Source organism: Topomyia yanbarensis, chromosome 2 (genome assembly GCF_030247195.1).
Source record: "Topomyia yanbarensis strain Yona2022 chromosome 2, ASM3024719v1, whole genome shotgun sequence".
Lineage (NCBI taxonomy): Eukaryota > Metazoa > Arthropoda > Insecta > Diptera > Culicidae > Topomyia > Topomyia yanbarensis.
Window position 1 is genome coordinate 343,131,393 of NC_080671.1, and position 15,619 is coordinate 343,147,011.

At 44.3% G+C, this 15,619-nt stretch overlaps 1 protein-coding gene across 4 annotated transcripts in view; it reads right to left on the reverse strand.

Annotated features, from left to right (window-relative positions):
• The window catches only part of LOC131684110 (uncharacterized protein ZK1073.1), a 185,701-nt gene that overhangs the window by 92,840 nt on the left and 77,242 nt on the right, over positions 1-15,619 (reverse strand). The window lies entirely within an intron of this gene.

Sequence of the window (15,619 nt, forward strand, 5' to 3'; positions counted from 1 at the left end):
TGACTCTCAGTGCGCTCTTTCGGTGTACGGCGTCGTTTGTTTTTGTATTGAGGGATAACAAACGCACCCGAAAGGGTTCAAAAGTTGGTTCTGACTGGGCGCATGTGTGTGTGTGTGTGTGTGGGTGAGAACTACCCCAACATTTTGACTAGACTGACAGCGGTAGTTTGTTTAGGTTGAAAATGGTCACAAATGTATGAGCGACACACACGAATTGATAGAATCGATTGTTTTAATGATTTTTACTTGACGGAATGTGATATGAAGTCATTATCACATCAAGGTCTATTGAAGCGGATGTGGTTGTGGACACTCGCACGGCAGTGTTTCATCATATGGTTTCGTACTTGTAATACCGTAATAAGGGGCCTACCCCGCTAAATAGTTATCATATGTTCGTGATTTTTTGGATTACTCGTTCTCGTTTAACCCACTTTTTACTGAAGAAAGTAGGAAGATGAAACGAAAAAGGAAACATGCGACTTACAGATGCTCAATTTTTGTAAACATTACATATTTTTCCCAATGCGAAAAATATATTTTTTTAAGCATATTTATTCCAATGCTTTTTACAATTGTTAAACAAAGTTCGTACATACTTAAATCAGTAGGTGTACATATTTTTTCATCCAAGATTTTTTGTTTTGTTATCATTTATTTTATATTAATTTACATGTTTGAAAATACTCAAATTATTGGCTGTAACGATGTAGTGTTAAGAAAAAAAAAACTCTTATTTGCTTTTGGCATATTTTGATAGAATATACATTTCATAGAGATTTTAACTTTAAACCTATTAAAACATTTCCAAATATATGATTTACCCGTTTGGATTAAATACTAATAATTCATTTAAAACACGTTGAAGCGTTTAAAGAGGGCTGAAAATGTAGTCTCAATCAAAATTATTTTTAGTTCCATTCCACACCTTACCACTCATGATCCATATTCTTCAGTCGGTAAAACTGTTATTCTGGTTCCAATCACGTGTTGACGATACTCAGGAGCGGATCCAGAAAAAAATTTCGGGAAGCGTCCGAAATTTCGATTTTAAAATGAACATTGTACAATTCGTAATACGTAATAATCTTATTTATTGAATATCAGTTTTGTTGGTCAACTTTGGTTTGGAATGATTTTTGGTTTGAAACTAATACAAAGTTGAAACTCATTTAAAATTTCTCAACAAGTAAAATAATTTCGGAGGGGATCCGGACCCCCAGGACCCTCCCCCTAGATCCGCCACTGACGATACCGCAGTAAAACTGTAAATAATCCAACTCAAGATCATTTATTCTACATGGTGTTTGGTTTATGGAGCTTTGTAATTTTTCTAATAATTGATTAACAAAATTTATCATTGCGACTGTTCATTTGATGTCCCTGAACACTCTTTACAAGTGGTTCTTTGGCACTTCAGCCCTATCTTTTTGCCTTTCTCAATAGAAAGGTATTGCAATTACTCTGAGAACCGACTTCTTAACGGAGGCCCGGAGGGCCGAGTGACCAATACCATTCGATTCAGTTCGTCGAGTTCGGCAAATGTTTTTTTACAATGGAGAAGACCTTTACGTCCTAGCCCAGTACACGTGCTATTGGTAGGTGTCCAAGCTACCGCACGGGGTGTACTGGGGGCGTGTCGGGCTCGAATGGTGACGCTGCCATTAATACCGACTAAACTCCATTGGGCTCCACCATCGTTCCTCCCAGGAACTACCTCTCGGTATTACTTCAGGGGGGATGGCTGTACTTAATGTACTCATTCACTCTCACTCACGCGTTCATACGTCCTGTATGAGGCTAACTTGGGTGCTCTCTCTATCGCACCTTGATTCACTCTCAAACACTCCACATGAGGCTGACTTTTGTGCTCACCTTTCTCGTTCCTTGCGAGGCTGACTTGTGTGCTCACCTTACTCATTCCTTGCTAGGCTTACTTTTGTGCTCGCCTCACTCATACCATGTGAGGCTGACTTGGGTGCTCACCCTATCACCTGGTTCACTCTCGATCGTGCCACTCTATTATACCTCTGTCACTCCCCCTGGCATCCCATGTGGGACATTTTTCTTAGGCCCCACTTCTGACATACCATGTGAGGCTGACTTTTGTGCTCACCCTTAACATGCCGTGTGAGACTGACTTGGATGCTCAGCCTCTCACTCTACTGCCACGCCATGAGGCATCGATAGCTAAGTCCCAACATACTACGCAACGACCCTCCCATCTTGGCATGAGGCAGTCATACGCCTATACACTCGCTCTTCTGCCTTGCTTCGGGGTTGCTGGGTTTACCCCTTACGCGGTTGCCAGTCGCTGCGCCAAACCTGCCTCAGCATGAACAGACCATTCACTCCCTTTTTTGCGCTCGGCCTTTTTCGCTCCAACTAACCAATCACTAGTTAGCCGTGCCCGTCGTCTGTTGCTCGGTTCGCCAAATTACCTGTAGCCTACAGGCACTCTGAGTGGTAGCAGCCGAGACTGTGTTCCACTTCTCCACCGATTGACACATCCGCTGAATAAGGGTATCAGGGGTTGTGTCCCAGCCACAGACGTCAGTCCGGGCAGACTGGGACCTCCGCGTGCCCGAACCTGTAGAGGTACTGTCGGAAACAACCATGGCCTGACAGGAATTGTGTCAGATGGAAGTGAACTTCCCCATGGGGTCTTCCCACCCAGCTCGATATGCTAGGTATCAGCCGGTAGGTCCACCTACCTTTCGAGGAGTTGTCCCACTCACGCTGCCATCTGGCGACCGAGGTCACCCTGGTGCGCTCGCGGGCTCCCCTATTTCCACGTAGCTCGAAACACTCCTCATCTTCCCGAATGACCAGCTCGACTGGCATCATGCTCGCTATCACGCAGGATGCATCGTGTGATACCGTGCGGTAGGCAGATATCATTCTGAGGCACATCACGCGGTAGGTGCTTTCCAGTTTCTGTAGGTAACTGGTTACCCTCAGTGCTCTTGACCATGACGGGCCGACGTACCTGAGGATAGATAAGGCAACGCCTGCCAGTAACCTACATCTACTGGCGCACACCTTTGAGCTGTTGGACATCATCCTCGATAGAGCCGTAACAGCAGTCGACGCTCTCTTGCATGTATAGTCGACGTGGCTGCCGAAGGTGCTTGTCGTCTATAATGACTCCGAGAGACTTCAGACTTCGCTGTGAAGTAATCGCGACTTCTCCCACATGGATAACTGCGTGTTGTGCCGACTTGCGGTTGTTGACGATAACCACCTCCGTCTTATGATGAGCGAGCTCCAGGCCTCTCGCGCTCATCCATTCCTCCACCGTGCTGATCGCGTGTTCTGCGGTTAGTTCTACCTCAGGTATTGACTCCCCGTAGACCTCCAAGGTTACGTAGTCGGCAAAGCCGACGATCTTGACCCCAGGAGGGAACTTCAGTCTCAGAACCCCGTCATACATGAGGTTCCATAGCACTGGGCCTAGGATCGAGCCCTGCGGGACTCCGGCGGTAATCGGAACCCTTTTCTGACCGGCATCGGTCTCGTATACGCGGTTCTGGAAGTAACTTTCCAGGATCCGGTACAGACCCACCGGTAGGCTATGCCGGTGCAACGAGAGCGCGATGGCATCCCAACTTGCGCTGTTGAATGCGTTCTTCACGTCAAGTGTCACTAACGCACAGTATCGAATGCCTCGCCTTTTTCGTTGGATCGCTATCTCGCTATCACTGAGTTGAGAGCGTCCACTGTGGACTTACCCTTCCGAAAGCCAAACTGGTTACTTGACAGGCCGTCCGTACCTTCCGCGTACGGGGTTAGCCTGTTGAGGATGATCCTCTCAAGCAGGTTGCCAGTCGTGTCGATCAGACAGATTGGTCTGTACGCCGATGGGTCGCCTGGGGGCTTCCTGGGCTTCGGCAACAGCACCAATTTCTGCCTTTTCCATCTATCGGGGGAACGGTACTCGTCAAGGCATCTCTGCACAGCTAGCCTGAACGTGTTCGGGTTCGCTATGATCGCTGCCTTGAGAGCGCTGTTTGGAACTCCATCCGGCCCTGGAGCTTTGTTCATTGCTAGGGATTTAGCCACTGCGAGTAGTTCTTCATTCGTCACCGGAGCCACCATTTCGGCCGTGCCCGCACTGTCTCGTAGTGCAGGTGGCCGGGGGCTTGTGGCTCTAGACGGGAAGAGTACTTCGATAATCGTCGCCAACCGGCTCGAGACGGGAAGAGTACTTCGATAATCGTCGCCAACCAGTCCGGAGACCGTTCTGGGGGTGAAGAGCCGCCTTTGGTCTTGGCCATCACAATCCTGTAGGCGTCACCCCACGGATTCGCGTTGGCACTCTCACACAGGTTGTCGAAACACGCTCTCTTGCTGCTTTTAATGGCCTTGTTAAGGGCCAATTTCGCAGCTCGAAACACTTCACGGCGTTCTCTCTTGCCTCCTCGGTGCGAGCTCTTTGCATCCTACGTCTAGCTCTGAGGCAGGCAGGCTGCAATCTCGGCACTCCACCAGTATACCGGGCATCTGCCGTTTCTTGGCAGTGTTTTTCTCGGCATAGTGGCGTCGCACGCGCGTGATAGAACAGCTACCAGCGCATCCCCGCTTAGACTGTCGGTGTTGGCGTCTAGTCCCAGGGCCGCGGTGAAAGCTTCGCTGTCGAAGTGATTGAACTTCCACCCGCGTACCTGACAGGGATCTCCCGCCCTCGGATGCTGCACACCATAGTTGATCCTAAAGCGGATTGCTAAGTGATCGCTATGGGTGTAGCCTTCGTCTACCCTCCATTCCATTCCTGGAACCAGACTCGGGCTGGCAAATGTTACGTCAATCCACGCCTCCACCCCGTTTCTACAGAATGTACTAGCGGAGCCATTATTAGCTAGCACAGTATCGAGTTTCGCAAGCGCCTCCATTAGCGCTTGACCCCTGCTATTTGTACAGCGGCTGCTCCACTCCACTGCCCAAGCGTTAAAGTCTCCCGCTATAACTACCGGTTTCCGGCCCACTAGGTCTGACGAGAGCCTGTCGATCATCTGGTTGAACTGTTCTATGGGCCACCTTGGTGGAGCGTAGCAGCTGCAATAGAACACACCATTGATCTTGGCAATCGCAACACCCTCGGCGGAGGAGCGTATTACCTCTTGAACCGGAAACCGTCCCGTTGTACAGATTGCCACCATTCCAGACCCGTCCGACACCCAATTGCCGTTGCCGGCAGGGATGTTGTACGGGTTTGATAGGAGGGCGAAATCTGTCCTCGACTCCGAGACCGACTGCCACAGCAGCTGTTGGGCTGCTGCACAATGGTTAAGATTAAGCTGTGTGACGTTCACGGCTTCTTCTTATTTGCCTCACCGAAGGGACACGAAGGTCCGCCCATAGCATGTTTATGGGCTTGCTTCTTAGCGGTGCAGATAAGGCATTTGTGCGCCTTAGTGCAACCCCGCTCCTTATGCCCCTCCTCGCCGCAGCGACGACATAGTTTGCTCCTGTCTATGCCCTTGCACTCGTAGGATTTGTGGCCGGACTCAAGGCACCGATAGCACCTATCCACTGAAAGCGGCTGGGGTATGCTGATTGGGCATACCGACCAGCCGATCTTCAGCTTACCTTTCTCGATTACCTTTTTGGCATCCGCCTTCAGTAGCCTGAGGTAGGCTACTTGGGTGCCAGAGGGAATGTGTGTATGTATGTGTGTGTATGTGTGTGTATGTATGTGTATGTGTGTGTATGTGCGTCTGTGTGTGTACGCGAACACAATCTCACTCACTTTTCTCAGAGATGGCTGAACCGATTTTGACAAACTTAGTCTCAAATGAAAGATACAACGTTCCCATAGGCTGCTATTGAATTTCTGATGGATCCGACTTCCGGAATTACAGGGTGATGAGTACGATCACGCAGAAAATGTCGATTTTAATAAATTCTGCAATGAATGTATAATGGTGAAAATTTTTCCAAAATGTGACCACAACTGCTTCGATTTGTAGTACTAGGTCATTAACAGCCATTCAAAGTCTTTTTGGTCACATTGGTCACCATCATCGGTTCTGGAAGCCCCGGCGGAAGTATCCAAATTCAGAATAACAGTCACGTCGGTTTCTCGGAGATGGCTAGACCGAAACTTAGTCTCAAATGAAAGGTATTGCCTCCCCGTAAATGGCTATTAAATTTTATCCCCAACCGACTTTCGGTTCCGGAGTTACGGGTTGTGGCGTGCGATCACATAGCAAATTGTGATTCAAATCGATACTCCGATAAAAGAAAAAAGGTAAAAATTTCGCTAAAATGTCTCTCAAACAACTTAAATTTACAGTTCTAGGTCACCGACGGCCAAACAAACTTTCGTTGACTACATTGACCACCATAGACGGTTCCGGAAGTGCCCGGGAAAAGCGGCCATCTTTCAAAACTAGCAAACTCATATCAGTTTCTCGGAAATGGTTGGGCCGATTTTCACAAACTTAGTCCCAAATGATAGCTATAATATCCCCACAGATGTCTGTAAAATTTCGCGCGGATCCCATGTATGGTTCCGGAAATATAGACTGAACTGTCCGGTCACATATGAAATTCCCATATAAGCCTGAGCTCAAAATTTTTTTCCCCATGAAATTTCAGAAATCAAATTCGTATTTTTGATGCCAAACATCTTTAAAATGCATGAAACGACGAGATTTTATGTTATCAAAAAAAATTTTTTTTAATAAAATGTAATATTTGCATTTGAAAGCTTTTAATGAATATAAACAACGCAAACATTCTCGTGTTCATGATTGAGAAAGGCACAATTGTACCGCTAGGTGGATTAAAACAGGTTTTAACAGGCCTTTTTGCATTTCTTAGAAATTAAATGTAAAGAATTCTCTCAAACTTTCAAGATTTTTTCCGAGGCCCGGAGGGCTGAGTCTTATATACCAATCGACTCAGCTCGACGATTTGGGACAATGGCTGTGTGTGTTTATGTGTATATGTAACGGACAAACTCTCATTCATGTTTCTCAGCAATGGCTGAACCGATCTTATCCAAACCCATTTGAAATGAAAGGCCTATCACGCAGACAGAACGGTGGTTTTTGATTCTGATGTTTTGTTTCCAAGATATGAATGTTTGAAGGTGCAAAAATCGCGTTTTTTGAAGTTTTTTGAAATTTTCTACCGAAATTGACGATATTTAACATTAAATGCGGACGAAAGATTTTTATCATTTCCCATACCCAGAAATATGACCAAAACATTCAATGTATTATTAGCGCCAAAACGGATAATTTTAGATCAATAGTATCTTTGGAGAATTTAAAGCATACAATATGCCCTTTCTTTTGATATTGTGGTTTTACTGATTAATCCCCCAAAGAGTGAGATATTTTCATAAATTTTCTTGAAAGTTTGAAATAACACCTTCAGTAAATTTGTAGCTCTTATATTTGCGAATAACTTTACTGAATACATCAAATACATATTTTGAATAGTTTAAAAGCTATGGTTTGTTGTTTGTGGATTACCGTTTGTCGCCTATTTATTGTTCAATATAGTGATAATCCATTTAAATGAACCAAATCTTATTTCGATAAAACGTATTTCGTATTTCATTTTTCTATCTACAACCGCTGGAATAACCACCGAACAGTTCCAAGTTGTCTAGATGGAACTTGATCACTTATCGGTGCAAAAATTTTCATATGCGTGAACCTTCTGACTCATAACCATCGGATCGATCTGAAACATATCTCTGAAAATGAAAAGCGAAATGAATAACTCCAGGCATTGGTGTAGCCAAGAGGATGCTTTGGGGTTTAACCACACCCTACCCCTCACAAAAAAAAAATAATTGGATTGAAGTTAAAAATTTATAGATGATGACTGATTTAATTCAATATTACAATGATAATTATCTGATCCGTACATTGATAACCTATTGTTTGAAACATCATGAGGACCTTTGAAAAATTGTGGGAAAGCGATCCTGATCTGTAACTGATCTATTGGTCTTGATCTCGCAGTTGTCTAATAACATCAATTTCAAATACTTGCCTAAAACATTCCTATAGAAACTCATTCCAGAGTTCTGAAATCAATCATAATCATAATTTCCTATCATATTGAGTTCAGTTTTGAAGGGGTGTACTGTAAAATGGATTAGGGTCTTTTTTGAATAGGAAGCGAAACTGGAATTGCTTTAAGGTCTATGAAACTGAACTGAAAGTGAAAAAAGTGCCTGTTTGTGCATTTAGGTTTGCACCTTTTTTTCTTATACGTAGTTGAAGTTGGTGTAAAAAATGTAAAAATCTTCATTAACTTCGAAACGAATGACTATTTTTACATGCAGTCTTCGGAAATATTTTGTAGTTTTGATACCTACACATTTGTCTTGAACATAGTTTGCACTAAAAGTCACAATGAAAAAAGTTATATTTAAAAACCTAGATTTAAGGGCATTGCCATAGAAAACGCCTTATAAATCGATAACCTTTAGTCCTACAAGCTTATGTTCTTCAACAAAAATCTTCACTATGAGCATTTCTAAAACTTTGTCGAAGACACCAACTTTCTACCTCATCAGTATAAAAAGTTTTTTTAGTTCGATCATAGTAAGCCATGCCGAATTTCAATTGTTATCAGATTATGGGATTCATACGAACAATTCCTTTAAAGACACACTGTGAATATATTCGGTGGTTTGGCCTCTAGTGAATTAAGTTCACGTTTTTGGCGTTTCCGACCACTGTGCGCTGACTCCAAGTAAGTAGAAACAAAGTCGTTCTACACTCGTCCACAAGAAACTTCTTCGAATACTGCCTATCTATTGTAATACATTGAAGTCCTGATTTGATCAGCTCCCAATTTTATCAGCCTCATATGAAAATATGTTTGATGGGCTCTAGCATCCAAACAAGGCTGAATTTAAGTAAATCCATTCTTGACCATGTTTTCCTTATCTTAAAGATGCAAATATGCAAAAATAAAACAATCAATTTTTTTAAATTTTTGCGCTAGAAGACTATCAAATAATTAGAAATTAGACTACATCAAGGAAGGGGAAGAATATTTTAACAGCTTCAGTTTATTATGAAGAAAAAAAAATATCGCGATTTAGTCAATGTTCCCATTTTGTTAGCCTAAAATACACTATGGAGATGATGAAAACGGGTCTTTACTGTATTTATTATTCACAGTAATAGGTACACCCCTTTTTCTGAAGATATTTTCTTTCAATTGCATCGAACTACAGGTTAGGTAGTTTTCAAGGGGTTATTTAATCGACCTCTTCCATAATTTGGTGAACCTATTCCCATTCGTGCGATAGTTTATGTTAAAAGGGTTAAATTAATTGGTATACTTAAGGGTTTATATGTTGCAGATACATCAGTCTCTACGCATCGCTCGATCGAGATAGAAGTGTTTTGTTTTCGGTCTGTTGGAAAAAGAACAGTGCAGTAATCCGCGTTCAAGGTTATTTTGCCATTCTCTGCCTCTTCGAGGTTTGGACTTTTATTTTCTTTTGTGCGTGTGTTAACCGTTAGGCCACATTCCTCAACCTTTTGTTCGTAAAGCGAGGATTGAACAATAACCAGCTATTTAAGCTGGACTGGTGCGTCGTGGGAAACGAGTATACAGATAAGTGAAATCTACCTTTTTGATACATTTACGGCTTTTTCCCGTCTGCGCGGGTGCTGACCCCGTGCGTTGACGGTGTCGATGGCTTCCTCCCCGGATGGCCAAATGGAGATCGAGTCGACTCCTAAGGCTCTCCCCCGACCCAAACAATATCCAGAGCTCTCGACCGGTCCCTTTGTGGTCTTCTTTCGGCCCAAAACAAAATCGCTGAATCTATTACAGATTTCAAAAGACCTAACGGAACGGTTCTCGGCTGTGATCGAAATAAAAAAGGTCCGCTCAGACAGGCTGAGGGTCGTGCTGACTAACTCAAAGCAGGCAAACGATATTGCTTGCTGCGAGCACTTTACGAAGGACTATCACGTGTATATTCCAGCTGTGAAAGTACAGTCTGAAGGCGTTGTCACCGATGACAGTTTGACATGCGAGGATCTGCTGCAGTACGGGGTTGGCCGTTTCAGAGACCGCTTACTTCAGCCAGTGAAAATACTCGAGTGCAAGCGTTTGCACTCAGTAGTAGTTGCGGGGGATGGTTCAAAAACGTACCCCCAATCAAACTCTTATCGGTTGACCTTCGCTGGTACCGCTTTGCCAAATTACGTCCTCTTGCACAAGGTTCGTCTGCCTGTGCGTCTGTTTGTGCCGCGGGTCATGAATTGCACAAAGTGTAAACAATTGGGTCACACAGCCACCCATTGTAGCAATAAGGCCCGCTGTGGAAAATGCGGGGAGAATCATCTAGATGATTCGTACAGTAAGAATGCTGAGAAGTGTCCTTACTGTGCAGAGAATCTGCATGATATCTCGGCATGTCCCGCGTACAAACTACGCGGGGATAAACTAAAACGTTCCCTTGCTGGACGATCCGAACGTTCTTTTGCAGAAATGCTAAAGAAAGCTACACCACCAACCTCAACAAACATCTATGCTCACTTGCCTCCTAACGAGGGCGAGGCTGATGACCCACAAGAGGGAACATCTACTAGGGCGCCTAGAAGTTATAGGAAGAGGAGGAACATTTCCTCTCCTAAAGTTCGTTGTAAAGGCCAGAAGGTATCCCTTGACGGGACTCAGAAAGTCACATCTATTGGAAGTGTTGCAACCAAACCGAAGCAATTAGCTCCTGGTCTCGGAGGATTAAACTCAGAGAAGGAGTTCCCAGCACTTCCAGGAACATCAAAAATCCCAAGTGTTCCTCTGTTTCAGTTCGAGAATAATCGCGGCACTGGAATTATCAAACTCTCGGACATTGTGGACTGGATAATAAAAACTTTCAATGTAACTGATCCTATTAAAAGTCTATTGTTAGCTTTTCTCCCTACAGTAAGAACATTTTTGAAGCAGTTGACTGCTAAATGGCCCCTCCTTTCAGCGATTGTATCCTTCGATGGCTAACTCATCGAACGAGATCACGGATTTGATCACTGTTCTACAGTGGAATTGCAGAAGTATCATCCCGAAAATCGATTCCTTCAAAATTTTAATAAATAATTTGAGTTGCGATGCATTTGCATTATGTGAAACTTGGTTAACTTCCGACATAGATCTCAACTTCCACGACTTTAATATTATTCGCCTGGATCGAGACACCCCCTATGGAGGAGTGCTTTTGGGGATCAAAAAGCGCTATTCCTTCTACAGAATTAACCTTCCCTCGATAACAGGTATTGAAGTTGTCGCTTGTCAAGTAACAACCAAAGGCAAAGATCTTTGCATAGCTTCCATATATATTCCCCCCAACACCGCGATTGGGCATCGCCGGCTACATGACATCATAGAATCCCTGCCTGCACCGCGACTAGTTTTAGGCGACTTTAACTCTCACGGTACGGAATGGGGTTGCCTTTATGATGATAACCGTTCCTCTTTAATTCACAATATTTGCGACAACTTCAACAGGACAATTCTAAACACGGGTGAAATGACACGGATTCCTCCCCCACCAGCGCGCCCAAGCGCATTAGATTTATCCCTTTGCTCGACCTCGCTAAAGTTAGAATGCGCGTGGAAGGTAATCCCTGATCCCCACGGTAGCGACCATCTGCCGATCATAGTCTCAATCAATAACGGCTCAAGGCCATTGGAAACAATCAATATTTCGTATGACCTCACACGAAATATCGATTGGAAGAGCTATGCTGCCGCGATATCCGACAACATCGAATCTACTCAAGAACTTCCTCCGGAGGAAGAGTACAGCTTTTTGGCTGGCTTGATTCTCGACAGCGCGAATCAAGCTCAGACTAAGCCAGTACCCGGCGCGAACATACAAAAACGTTCTCCCAATCCCTGGTGGGATAAAGAGTGCTCAGACGTGTACGCAGAGAAGGCCGCCGCGTTTAAGACCTTCCGGAACGACGGGTTACCCGCTAGTTTTCGACAGTACGCGACGTTAGACAAGCGAATGAAGAGTTTGATGAAAGCCAAAAAACGCGGTTATTGGCGCCGGTTCGTCGACGGATTAACGAGAGAAACATCGATGAGCACTCTTTGGGGAACAGCCCGACGTATGCGAAATCGAAACAGTACTAATGAGAGCGTGGAATATTCAAACCGTTGGATATTCGATTTCGCCAAGAAGGTTTGTCCGGATTCCGCCCCAGCACAGAAGATCTACCGCGCCGCGTCCCGTCACGATAACGCGAACGAAACACCTTTTTCGATGGTGGAGTTCTCACTTGCTCTCTTGTCGTGTAACAATAAAGCTCCAGGGCCAGACAGAATCAAATTCAACTTGTTGAAGAATCTGCCAGACTCTGCCAAGAGACGCTTGTTGAACTTATTTAATAAGTTTCTTGAGGCTAACATTGTCCCACACGATTGGAGGCAAGTGAAGGTCATCGCCATCCAAAAACCAGGAAAACCAGCCTCCGACCACAATTCGTATCGACCGATCGCAATGCTATCTTGTATCCGGAAGTTGTTCGAGAAAATGATCCTATCCCGCCTCGACAATTGGGTCGAAGCAAATGGCTTACTGTCAGATACACAATTTGGCTTTCGCAAAGGCAAAGGGACGAATGATTGTCTTGCGTTGCTCTCAACCGAAATTCAAATGGCCTATGCTAGTAAAGAGCAGATGGCATCAGTGTTCCTAGATATAAAGGGGGCTTTTGATTCAGTTTCTATCAACATTCTTTCAGAGAAGCTGCACCAGCATGGTCTTTCAGCGACTTTGAACAACTTTTTACTAAACTTGTTGTCGGAAAAGCACATGCATTTTTCGCATGGTGACTTATCGACATCACGATTTAGCTACATGGGCCTTCCCCAGGGCTCATGTCTAAGCCCCCTGTTATACAATTTCTACGTCAACGACATTGATGAATGTCTTGACAATTCCTGCACGTTAAGACAACTTGCAGACGATGGCGTGGTGTCTGTTACGGGACCCAAAGCTGTCGATCTACAAGGACCATTACAGAATACCTTGGACAATTTGTCTGCATGGGCTATTAAGCTGGGTATCGAATTCTCCACGGAGAAAACTGAGCTAGTTGTATTTTCTAGGAAGCGTGAACCAGCACAACTACAGCTTCTATTAATGGGTCAAACTATAGCTCAGGTCTTCACAGTAAAATATCTAGGGGTCTGGTTCGACTCGAAAGGTACTTGGGGATGCCATATTCGGTATCTGAAACAGAAATGCCAGCAAAGGATCAACTTTCTTCGTACAATAACCGGTACGTGGTGGGGTGCCCACCCAGGAGACCTAATTAGGTTGTATCAAACAACGATACTGTCGGTACTGGAATACGGATGCTTCTGCTTTCGATCCGCCGCGAACATACATTTCATCAAACTCGAAAGAATTCAGTATCGTTGTTTGCGTATCGCCTTAGGGTGCATGCAGTCGACCCATACGATGAGTCTCGAAGTCCTGTCGGGCGTTCTCCCGCTGAAAAATCGATTTTGGGAACTCTCATATCGATTGCTCATTCGATGCGATATCTTGAACCCGTTGGTGATTGAAAATTTCGAAAGGCTTGTTGAGCTCAATTCTCAGACCCGTTTTATGTCCCTGTACTTTGACTACATGGCGCAAAATATTAATCCTTCTTCTTACAATCCCAACCGTGTGCATTTCATAAATACTTCTGAATCTACTGTTTTCTTCGACACATCCATGAAAGATGAGATTATTGGAATTCCGGACCATATACGCCCACAAGTGGTTCCAAATATTTTTTATAATAAATTCCGAGAAGTCGACTGTTCTAAGATGTTTTATACTGACGGATCAAACCTCGAAGGGTCCTCTGGCTTCGGTATTTTCAATCAAAAGTTCACCGCCTCCTACAAACTCAGTGACCCTGCTTCAGTTTACGCCGCAGAACTAGCTGCTATTCAGTATACCCTTGGAGTCATTGACACATTACCCGCAGACCATTACTTCATCGTCTCGGATAGTCTGAGTTCTATTGACGCTATTCGCTCGATGAAACATGGAAAGCATTCCTCGTATTTTTTGGGGAAAATACGGGAGCTACTGAGTGCTTTATCTGACAAATCTTTCCAGATTACCTTGGTGTGGGTCCCTTCTCATTGCTCCATTCCGGGCAATGAGAAGGCGGACTCCTTAGCTAAGGTGGGTGCCATTGAAGGTGACGTTTTTGAAAGACCAATTTGCTTCCACGAATTTTTCAGTATTACTCATCAGAGAACCCTCGAAAGTTGGCAAACCTCGTGGAGCAATGGGGAGCTAGGAAGGTGGCTACATTCGATAGTCCCTAAGGTATCGACGAAACCTTGGTTCAAGGGGATGGATGTGGGTCGTGACTTCATTCGTGTGATGTCCCGACTCATGGCGAACCATTACACGCTGGATGCACATCTCCGACGTATTGGGCTCGTGGAGAGTGGTATCTGCGCTTGTGGCGACGGTTATCACGATATAGAGCACATAGTCTGGGCGTGCACCGAGTACAGTTCCGCCAGGTCTCGGCTTATGGACACCCTCCGGGCCCGAGGAAGACCACCCAACGTCCCGGTTCGAGATGTGTTGGCAAGCCGCGATGTCCTCTATATGTCCCTTATATACACCTTCATAAAAACCATCAATATCCAACTTTAACTGCCCCTTTTTCCTTATCATTCTCAGAAGCGCTCTCTTCCACCTGTACCATACACCCACGATGGTTTGATGCGACTCCAAGGCGACACAAAACATCCCTGTCGAAGGAGCCAACAAACACGGGACCTAAAGCACGAACATCACACGCACAACTCGAAATGTAGCCGATCAACATCTGAGCCGCACTACGAAATCGTCTGGAGAAACCCCTGCCATCTCGAGAACGACCACCCGGCGTCCCAGTACATGATTCTTCCTGATGAAGACCACCCTGATTCTGTAATCCATCCGTTGATCTCCCGAAGTCTGAAACTGAAATAATGTTCTCCCCCTGCCATGTTTGTCCACCCTACTTCCCCTGACTCTTATACACAGAAGTAACACCCCTTCCCCCCCCCCCCCAAATATCTTCATGAAGCATTTAGCTCTTCTTGCCTTTTCTAGTTTTAACTATTATATTATATGATCTCGTTGAAAATGCCCAACTCTACTACCACATAAAATAACTCTAATTAATGTCTCCGAATCTTTACAAAATTTAATCACGCCCTCTAATTATTTCTACTTTTAAGATAGTCGTAAAAATTTTCCCCCTTAGTTAAACATTATTTGCTCCAATAATCTCATTGCTAAAAATGTCAAACCATATTGCCATAAAAACTAAATGACCCCTCTAATCTTACGAAAATTATACTACCCCCTTGTGTATGTATATGTATAGCTATAAATTAGCCTTAGTTTAATTTCAAAAATCAATATGTAAGCCCCTAGTTTTAAGTAATTTAAAATGTAAAACAAAACAAAATTGGCACCTTTAAGCTAACGCAAACCTGCCTTATCAAATAAACGAATTGAAAAAAAAAAAATATGATGCAGATAAAAAAATTCATAACTTTTCGGCTTTTCCTACACAATATTACAAAAGCTTCTTAAACAACTGCTCCTAAT